The sequence below is a fragment of the Propithecus coquereli genome, unplaced genomic scaffold (genome assembly GCF_000956105.1).
Source record: "Propithecus coquereli isolate 6110/MARCELLA unplaced genomic scaffold, Pcoq_1.0 Scaffold150, whole genome shotgun sequence".
NCBI classification, from domain to species: Eukaryota; Metazoa; Chordata; class Mammalia; order Primates; family Indriidae; genus Propithecus; species Propithecus coquereli.
The window spans coordinates 1,784,479-1,792,637 of NW_012139414.1; positions in this window are offsets into that span (position 1 = coordinate 1,784,479).

The following is an 8,159-nucleotide window of genomic DNA, read 5'->3' on the forward strand; positions in this document are numbered from 1 at the left end:
AAAGAAAAATTAGCCAGGTGTGGTGGCACTTGCTTAAACTCCCAGCTACTCAGGAGGCTGAGGCAGGAGGATCTCTTGAGCCCAGGAGTTTGAGGCTGCAGTGAGCTGTGATGCTGCCACTGCACTCTAGCCTGGGTGATAGAGCAAGGCTCTGTCTCAAAAATATAAAAAAAGAGAGAAAATAAAAAGGTACCCCCAGGTACCTTTTTATATATGTCTAATTGGGTTCCTAAAGAAAATAGAATTGAAGAAAAGCATCATTTAAAGAGGAACCAGCTGAGAAATGATGAAAGATATGTCTGTGAAGTACATTATAAATAAAAGGAAATCCACACCTAGGCGCGTTATATGAAATATGCAGAATGCCAAAGACAAAGATCCAAGCAGGACTCACGGGGTATAGTCATAGCAACTTTATTTTGTCTCCCAATTTGTCCTTAAACCTCTTCAAGCGTCTTGCCCCTCGCACCTGGACGACAGCTTGGGCAGCCCCTCCACCTCGCCAGGCACTCAAAGGTAGGAGAGTACTGAGGTCGCTTCAATTGCAGACACAGCCTCAGTGCAGGACTTAAAATCCTGGGCCCCTGTCCGCTGCCAGGAAGGCACAACAAACTCTGCAGGGGCCTTAGTTCAGAGACGGCAACCCCACTCTCGCCCAGAAGATGGGATTCTCCACACAGGTCTCCCCAAGCCAGTGGTTCTCAACCAGGGGGAATTTCGCCCCCCAGGGGACATTTGCAAGTGTCTAGCGACATTTCTGGTGGTCGCAATGGGGGCCTGCTACTGACAGGTAGTGAGTAGAGGCCGAGGATGCTGCCAAGTTCTTTACAGTGCGCGGGCCAGCCCCCAGGACAGAGAAGTATCTGGCCCAAACCATCAGTAGTGCAGCGGTGCCCCAAAGCAATCCTCCTCTCGGATCTTTTTCTCATCAGCACCGGCTGAGCCTCCAGCTGGGCAAATTGCCTGAGGCTGCCTTGGACATTGTGATCAGTGGCTGAGACCCAGGTTCACCTCTGACTTGGGCACTGACCATCCCAGCAGCGCCCTTCCTTTCTCAGCCTCAGTTTCCTCATCTGCACAGTGGGAGCATAGTCCCCAGACATGGTGAGTTTCAGAGGGAAATGTTGGGATTCGTGAGTTGGGCGGGGGGGTGGGATCACCCTTCTTTGTGTCACTCCTGGAACGGGGCCTGGGGGTACCTGGGTCCTGTTTTGGGAAGAAGACAAGATAGGACTTGGAGCAGCAGGGTCTGGGGGTGGGGGGTTGAGCCACTGTGGACTGAAGCAAGGTGTCCTCACGACACCTCCACCCCAGCGTGCCTGTCACTGGCCTTTGGAGAGCAGCTCCCTGGCTTGGGGCTACTGTGACCATCCAGTGCAGCCCCACAGTGTCTGTTACATGCCAGGGGCAGCTCAGGGACTGAAATTCCCTCTTTGCCCAGGAGGCACGGATCGGACCCTCCAGGTCTGCTGGGGCGACAATTGCCTTCTCTGCCAAGGGACCTGGGGCTGAAGAGCAGGAGGGGAGGCTGGAAGGTGGTGACACCATGCACCACCCCTGGGCTGGGGAGACCTGTCAGCCAAGTCTCACCTGTGATGCTGCCTACTCACCACCAGGTGGCACCCTCAGCCCGCTCTTCCCTGCATGTCGCTTCCATGCGGAGCGGGAGACAGGCAGGGCCAGGTTCACAAGCCAGAACGGGAGGCATCTAGACAGACATCCCAGTTTCTGGTTTTGGAGCTTCCTGTCCCCATGGAGGCCCCAGCTTGGTTCAGGCCTCTCCAGAGGATCCATCTGTGTCCACCCAGCCCTCTCGGGGACGGCACTATGTCCCCACGCTTGGGCTCCCTCCCTGCAGGGCGATGCTGCCCTCCCGGATCAGGTTCTGCCTCCTCCCTGCGCTGCCCGCCTGGCCGGGGTTCTCTGTCCTCCGCTCCGCCATCACTTCCCTCCCGCCAGCCTCGATCCTGGGTGCTCACCCTGGGCCCTCTCCTACCCCCCAGCAGTGGCTGCAAAATGTCTTGAGACTGAAGTTTGAGGTCCAGTGTAAATTCAGGAGGCAACATGGTATGGGGCGAATAACCAGGAGGCTTAGTTCTAGAATGTTCTCTGGAACCTTGGGCAAGGCTTTCTGTTCTTTCCCTCCAGCCTAGCAGCAGAGGGAAGGACCTGCTGTCTCCAGGGCTGCTGTGACACCCGTGTGGACGCCCTCACTGCCTCCCTCTCCGGCTGCAGCCGCCGCCTGCCCCTCTGACACACACGGGCAGCTGGGCACAGGGTTTCCCAGGAGCATCTTGGGTTGCCCCTCGCCAGGTGTGCGTCCCTGGACTACATTACGTTCGTCACTTTCTGTTCTTTATTCCCCGTTCTTGTCCCAACCTCCTTCCAGTGCCACATCTCCCCCTGCTCAGTGCAGATCCCGGCTCAAACCCCACACCCTCAGATAAGCCTCTCCACACACACACACACACACACACGCACACATGCACGCACGCACCTACACACATACACAAACACACACACACGCACCTACGCACATACACAAACACACACACACACCTACACACACACGCACCTACACACATACACACAAACATACATGCACATATACACATACATGTGTGTATGCATGTACATGCATATAAGCACACATGCACACACATACACACATGCCTACATACACACAGTTTTTCTGCCTCAGCCCTCTCTCTCCCCCTTCCCAGCACGTGCCTCGCTCTGCAGAGACACAGCCCCAGGGGGCTGCTTCACCCCTGTCTCCACTGAGGCGGGCCCTGTGTTTGTCTTACCCCTTACCTCCCTTTTTAAATTGACAAATACTAATTGCATACATTATACTTATGGTGTACAACATGAGGTTTTGACATATGTGTACATTGCGGAATGGCTACATCAAGCTATTAACATGCGTTGCCCCATGTTTGTGTCTTCTGTGTGCGTGTGGGGAGATTTAAAATCTGCTCTCAGCAGTGTTCACGTACACAATACATGGTCGTTAACTACAGGAGCCATGTGTGGGTAAATCTCGAATTCATTCCTCCTGTCCAGCTGAAATTTTGTATCCTTTGAACATCTCCTCACTCCCCACCCATATCTCTGACTCTTTTTTTTAAACCTAACGCCCAACGTGATGGTGATCGCTGACTCTTAGCTCAGTGCTCAATGAGTCCTGGTCAGGTGGATTTATCCCCCTCACGCACCTTGTCTTGTCTCTTCCTCACTGCTCTCCCCAAGCTCCAAACACGCCCAGGTTTCCTCTCCATTCTGACAAATTCTCCTCTTTCTGTACTCTTTGCAAGTCATTTAATTGACACCATTTTTTAAAAATTATAGTCTGAGTTTATTTGACCATCCTTATCTGGAATCTTCAAGCTTGTAGCTATTGTTTCCTTTTTTGTTTTGTTTTGTTTATGTGTTTTAGAGATAGGGTCTCAATCTGTCGCTCAGGCTGGAGTGCAGTTGTGCAATCATAGCTCGCTGCAGCCTTGAACTCTGGGGCTCAAGGGATCCTCCCACCTCAGCCTCCTGAGTATCTGGGACTACAGGCACATGCCCAGCTAATTTTTCTATTTTTTGTAGAGATGGGGTCTCGCTATGTTGCCCAGGCTGGTCTTGAACTTCTGGCCTCAAGCGAACTTCCTGCGTCGGCCTCCCAAAGGGCTGGGCTTACAGGTGGGAGCCACTTTGCCCAGCCTATTGTTTCCTTTAGAACAGCTTTTCTCTTAGTCCTCTCTACTTGAAAGTTTCTATCATGTTTAGAAAATAGACGTGATTTCTTCCTCCTTAACACCAGTTCATGTGCGTCCTGTCCTTCATCTCAGGGGTGGTCTGCGGCATCTTCTTGCACTCTCGCATCTTTCACGTTCGTGTTTTTAATCTTTTAATCCCAGACTGGAGGCTTTGATCATCTATCTTCTTAAATCACATTTATTTTGTCACTGTATCGCTATTTTAAACCTCTTAACTTTTATCTCTCATTAAGAGTAACTTTTTAAGCCCAACTTCCTAGTTTAAAATTTTAATTTTGTATCTGCTGATTTTCACTTTGTATTACACTTAGTCTCTCATTTATAGTTTAAAGGTTCCATCTTATTGGTGCTAGTCTTTTTTTTCTTTTTTTGAGACAGAGTCTCACTCTGTCACCTGGGCTAGAGTGCCGTGGCATCAGTCTAGCTCACAGCAAACTCCAACTCCTGGGCTCAAGTGATCCTCCTGCCTCAGCCTCCCCAGTACTGGGACTACAGGTGAGCACCACCACGCCTGGCTAATTTTTCCAGTTTTAGTAGAGATGGGGTCTCGTTCTTGCTCAGGCTGGTCTCCACCCGCCTTGGCCTCCCAGAGTGCTAGGATTACAGGCGTGAGCCACCACACCTGGCCAGTACTAGTCTTTTATTTCTTTGATCTTAACTATTTTTCATGATTTAAAAAAAAAAATTCTTTTTTTTAAAGACAAGATCTTGCTCTGTCACCCAGTTCTGGAGTGCAGTAGCATCATCGTAGTTCACTGTAACCTCCAACTCCTGGGCTCAAGCGATCCTCCTGCCTCAGCCTCCTGAGTACCTGGGACTACAGGTGTGCGCCACCACACCCAGCTAAGTTTTATATTTTTTTATAGAGACAGGGTCTTGCTATGTTGCTAGGCTGGTCTCAAACTCCTGATCTCAAGCGATCCTTTCACTTCGGCCTCCCAAAGTGCTGGGACTATGGGACTACAGATGTGAGCCACTTTACCTTTAGGCTAAAAAGTTATTGGTTTTAAATCTTTGCTGGATTTTTCATTTTCTCAGCCTAAAATCCTTATTTTTCTCAGTGATTACTTCATCTTAACCTTCCAGGCATTTAATCGTCACAAAACCCTATGCAGCCAGCGCGCTATGATCGTCATCGGGCCTGTTTTGCAGATGGAGAAGCACTTGCCCAAGGCCACACCCGAGTGGGGCGGGTGGCAAACCCACAGTGTGCTTAGGGCCCTGCCTCTGCTTCCTCTGCCGGTCCAGCCCGGAGCCCCCAGTGACCCCCAGCAGGGCCGGGTGCCTCACTCCCCTGGCTCCCTGCAGGCGCCCCTCAGGCTGCCCATGGGCCTCCCTGCCTTTTCAGAACTGCTTTTCCCAAAATCCTCACTCCTGGGGACTTGAGGGGCCATGGCTCCCCTTCCCCTGGGCCATCACTGACCCCTCTGCGCAAGCGCCACCCTGGATTTACTGAAGCACGTGGTTGCCTGGAATCTCACGCCCACCGGGCTTTCTCTAAGGACTTGCACATTTTCAAATCCGCGGTCTCTGACACCCACGGCCGTTGAGTCAGGGCAGGTTATGCCAGCAACTTAGAGGGTCCTGGGCAGGAGGTGCCACCGAGGCAGCCACCGTGCCAGTGACACCCCAGTCTGGCCTGATTCTGGAGTCCAGAGTGTTGGTGCGAGGGAGGACGGGGAGTGTCTGTGCCAGGCCGCTCGGACACACCGATTTGCTGGACAGACAAGCACTAAGAACAGAAAGTAGCAGTTTAAAAAAAAAAGTAGATCTGTTAAAACAAGAGATGCCAAACAAAATAATAGATGCTCCGGGGAGCCATGTTTATACGGACTAAAACAGGCAGCAGAAACCTGTGCATTGGAAATCAGGGAAGCTGCCCCCTGGGGGCTGGATAGGGACTACAGGGAGGTGTGAGAGGACGTCTGGGGACCCGGCATGTCCTGTTCCCGATCCAGGTGCTGGTTACGTAGAAGTGTTCGGTTTATGAAAATCCCACATGCCGTATGCTTATGATGTGTATATTTTTCTGTATATAATAATATCTCAATAAAAAAGTAAATGAACAAACAAAAATATAAGCATTCTCCTGCGGACAGAGGCTATAGCTTGCCCAGGGCCTAGATGGGGTCTGGCCTACCAGCTAATTAATGCCAGTAAAAGGGCTCAGACCCACTATTCCCCCCAAATCACTACCCTGGGCAATGCCCCCCGGGCTGTTCCAGATTTTTAGGCAAAAGCCCATTTCAGTAAGTCACTCCACTTAGTCTCCCAGGCCTGACTAAGAGGCAGTGTGTCCTAGAGGTCTTGCCAGGAAGTCACCCATCCTGTGGATGCCTTACTCTGTGTTCTTGTTCATTCCCATTTTATTTTATTTTTTTAAACACCTGTGACACTAGGTGAACCCCTTTAATTTCTTTAACAGCTTTATGGAGTTACAATTCACGTACCATACAGTTCACCCATTAACAGTGCAGAATGCAGTGGTTTTCGGTATAGTCACAGAGCTGTGCATCTATCACCACAATCAATTTTAGAACATTTTCATCACCCCAAAAAGAAACCCAGTACCCCTTAGCCATCACCCCTCCCCCAATCCCCTACTCCTCCCAGGAACAGCTGTGTTTACCTGGACAATGGTTTGCTTATATCTTTTGGATGAAAACTGATCATGTTTTCCTCTATGTATCAGTCGCCAAAAAGTTCAAAGAGAAATTTGTGGGCCCACCTCTGACACCTACACAAGCCTCCACCTCTGATTTTATCTTGTTTTCTTGCCTTTATTTTCCCTAATTTCCTAACTTATTTTTTGTTTTATTTTACCTTTGCATACATAACTTAAAAAAAAAATCATGATTTGATTGAGTGGCATTGAATTTATTGACTAATTTATGGGAGAATTACCTTCCCATCCATGAGCATGGTATATCTTTTCATTTATCTAAGGGTTTAAAAAAAATTAATGTTCCTAAGTTAATTTTACAATGTTATCTATAAAGGTCTTGAGCAACTTTTAGTAAATTTATCCCAAAATACCTCATATTTTGTTGCGGGCTATTCACTAAGTGGCGCTAGGACAATTAGCTGTCCATATGGAAAAAGAATAAAATTAGATTCCCACTTCCCACATATGCAAAAATCAACTCTCGATGGATTAAAGAACTACATGTGAAAAGCAAAGCTGTAAAACTTTTAAAAGAAAATGTAAAATTGGGAAATATATCAGATTGGAAAAACCCAAAACAATAGTGGCTTAAACAAACTCTCTCTTACTTAGCATTATTTCTATCTCAGGTGTAATGACTCTAGCGGCAGGCAAAAAAACCAAATGAGAACAAAGCCAGAAAAATTGTCATTCACGGTGATGTCAGGAATTAGGCTCTCTCGCTCTCTTATTCTCCCCACCCCCCATCCCGCTCTCTCGCTCCTGCTCTCTCTCCCCACGGCCTATTTTTTTTAATAGTGCAAACTTTATTCACAAACAAGACTCCATAAAGCTCAAAGCAGGCACAGCCCACAGCCTGTTATTGGCTGTCCTCAGCATCAGTCTCGTGAGCTGGTATTCGTTCCTGGGTGTGTCCCTCTCCCCAGCTAGACCTGGGCTCCAAGAGAACGGGCACTGTCAGGTCTGTCTCCTCTGCCCCAGGGTCTGCCACCGCGCCCCACACATAGCAGATGTCCAATAAAATACTAGCAGAGAGGAGGAGACATGAACCCGAGAAGCAAAATGATTTCAGATCCCCAAATGCCTTCTGGGGCACCAGCTACAGTAACCTCAACCCCGTGCAAGGAAATCCTGGGATAGGAGTCGTGGGCCAAGAAGGGGATGGATACCCCATAGTCCCTGCCCCCCAAGAGCGTCCAGCCCAGCTGAGTAAAGGGTGACCCATGACAGTGCGCAGTGGCCGGGCACCATTCACGTGTCCAGCACGTGTGGAGTTGTTAAGGTGCTACCACGTGTTGGAGATGCAGGCATTTGGGGACGGACCGTCCTGTTTGTTCAGGTCCATGTTAGGCCACACATTAGACGAGGAGGCAGGAAAGCCATCAAAGGAGACTCCGTCCCTGCTCTTGAAGCCACAGTCCAGGAGGGAGACCAGAGCATCCTGGCAAAAGAGACCCACCTGAGATGTTTGGGTCAAGGTGGGCAGCATGGACAGTAAGGGATGAAGCAGCTCAGAGAAGCAAGAGATCTGGGAAGACTTCCTGGAGGAGACAGACAAGTTGGGGCTGAGACCTGGGGAACAAAGAGGAAGGGTCTTCCTGGTGGCCCCAGCCCTCAGGGACCCAGGCCCTGGCTCGCCCCACTTTTCCTTTCAGTGTATTCCCGGGAGGGTCTGCTTTCCCAAATGTCCTGGGAGCTCACAGAGGACAGAGGACAGGTGACCCTAC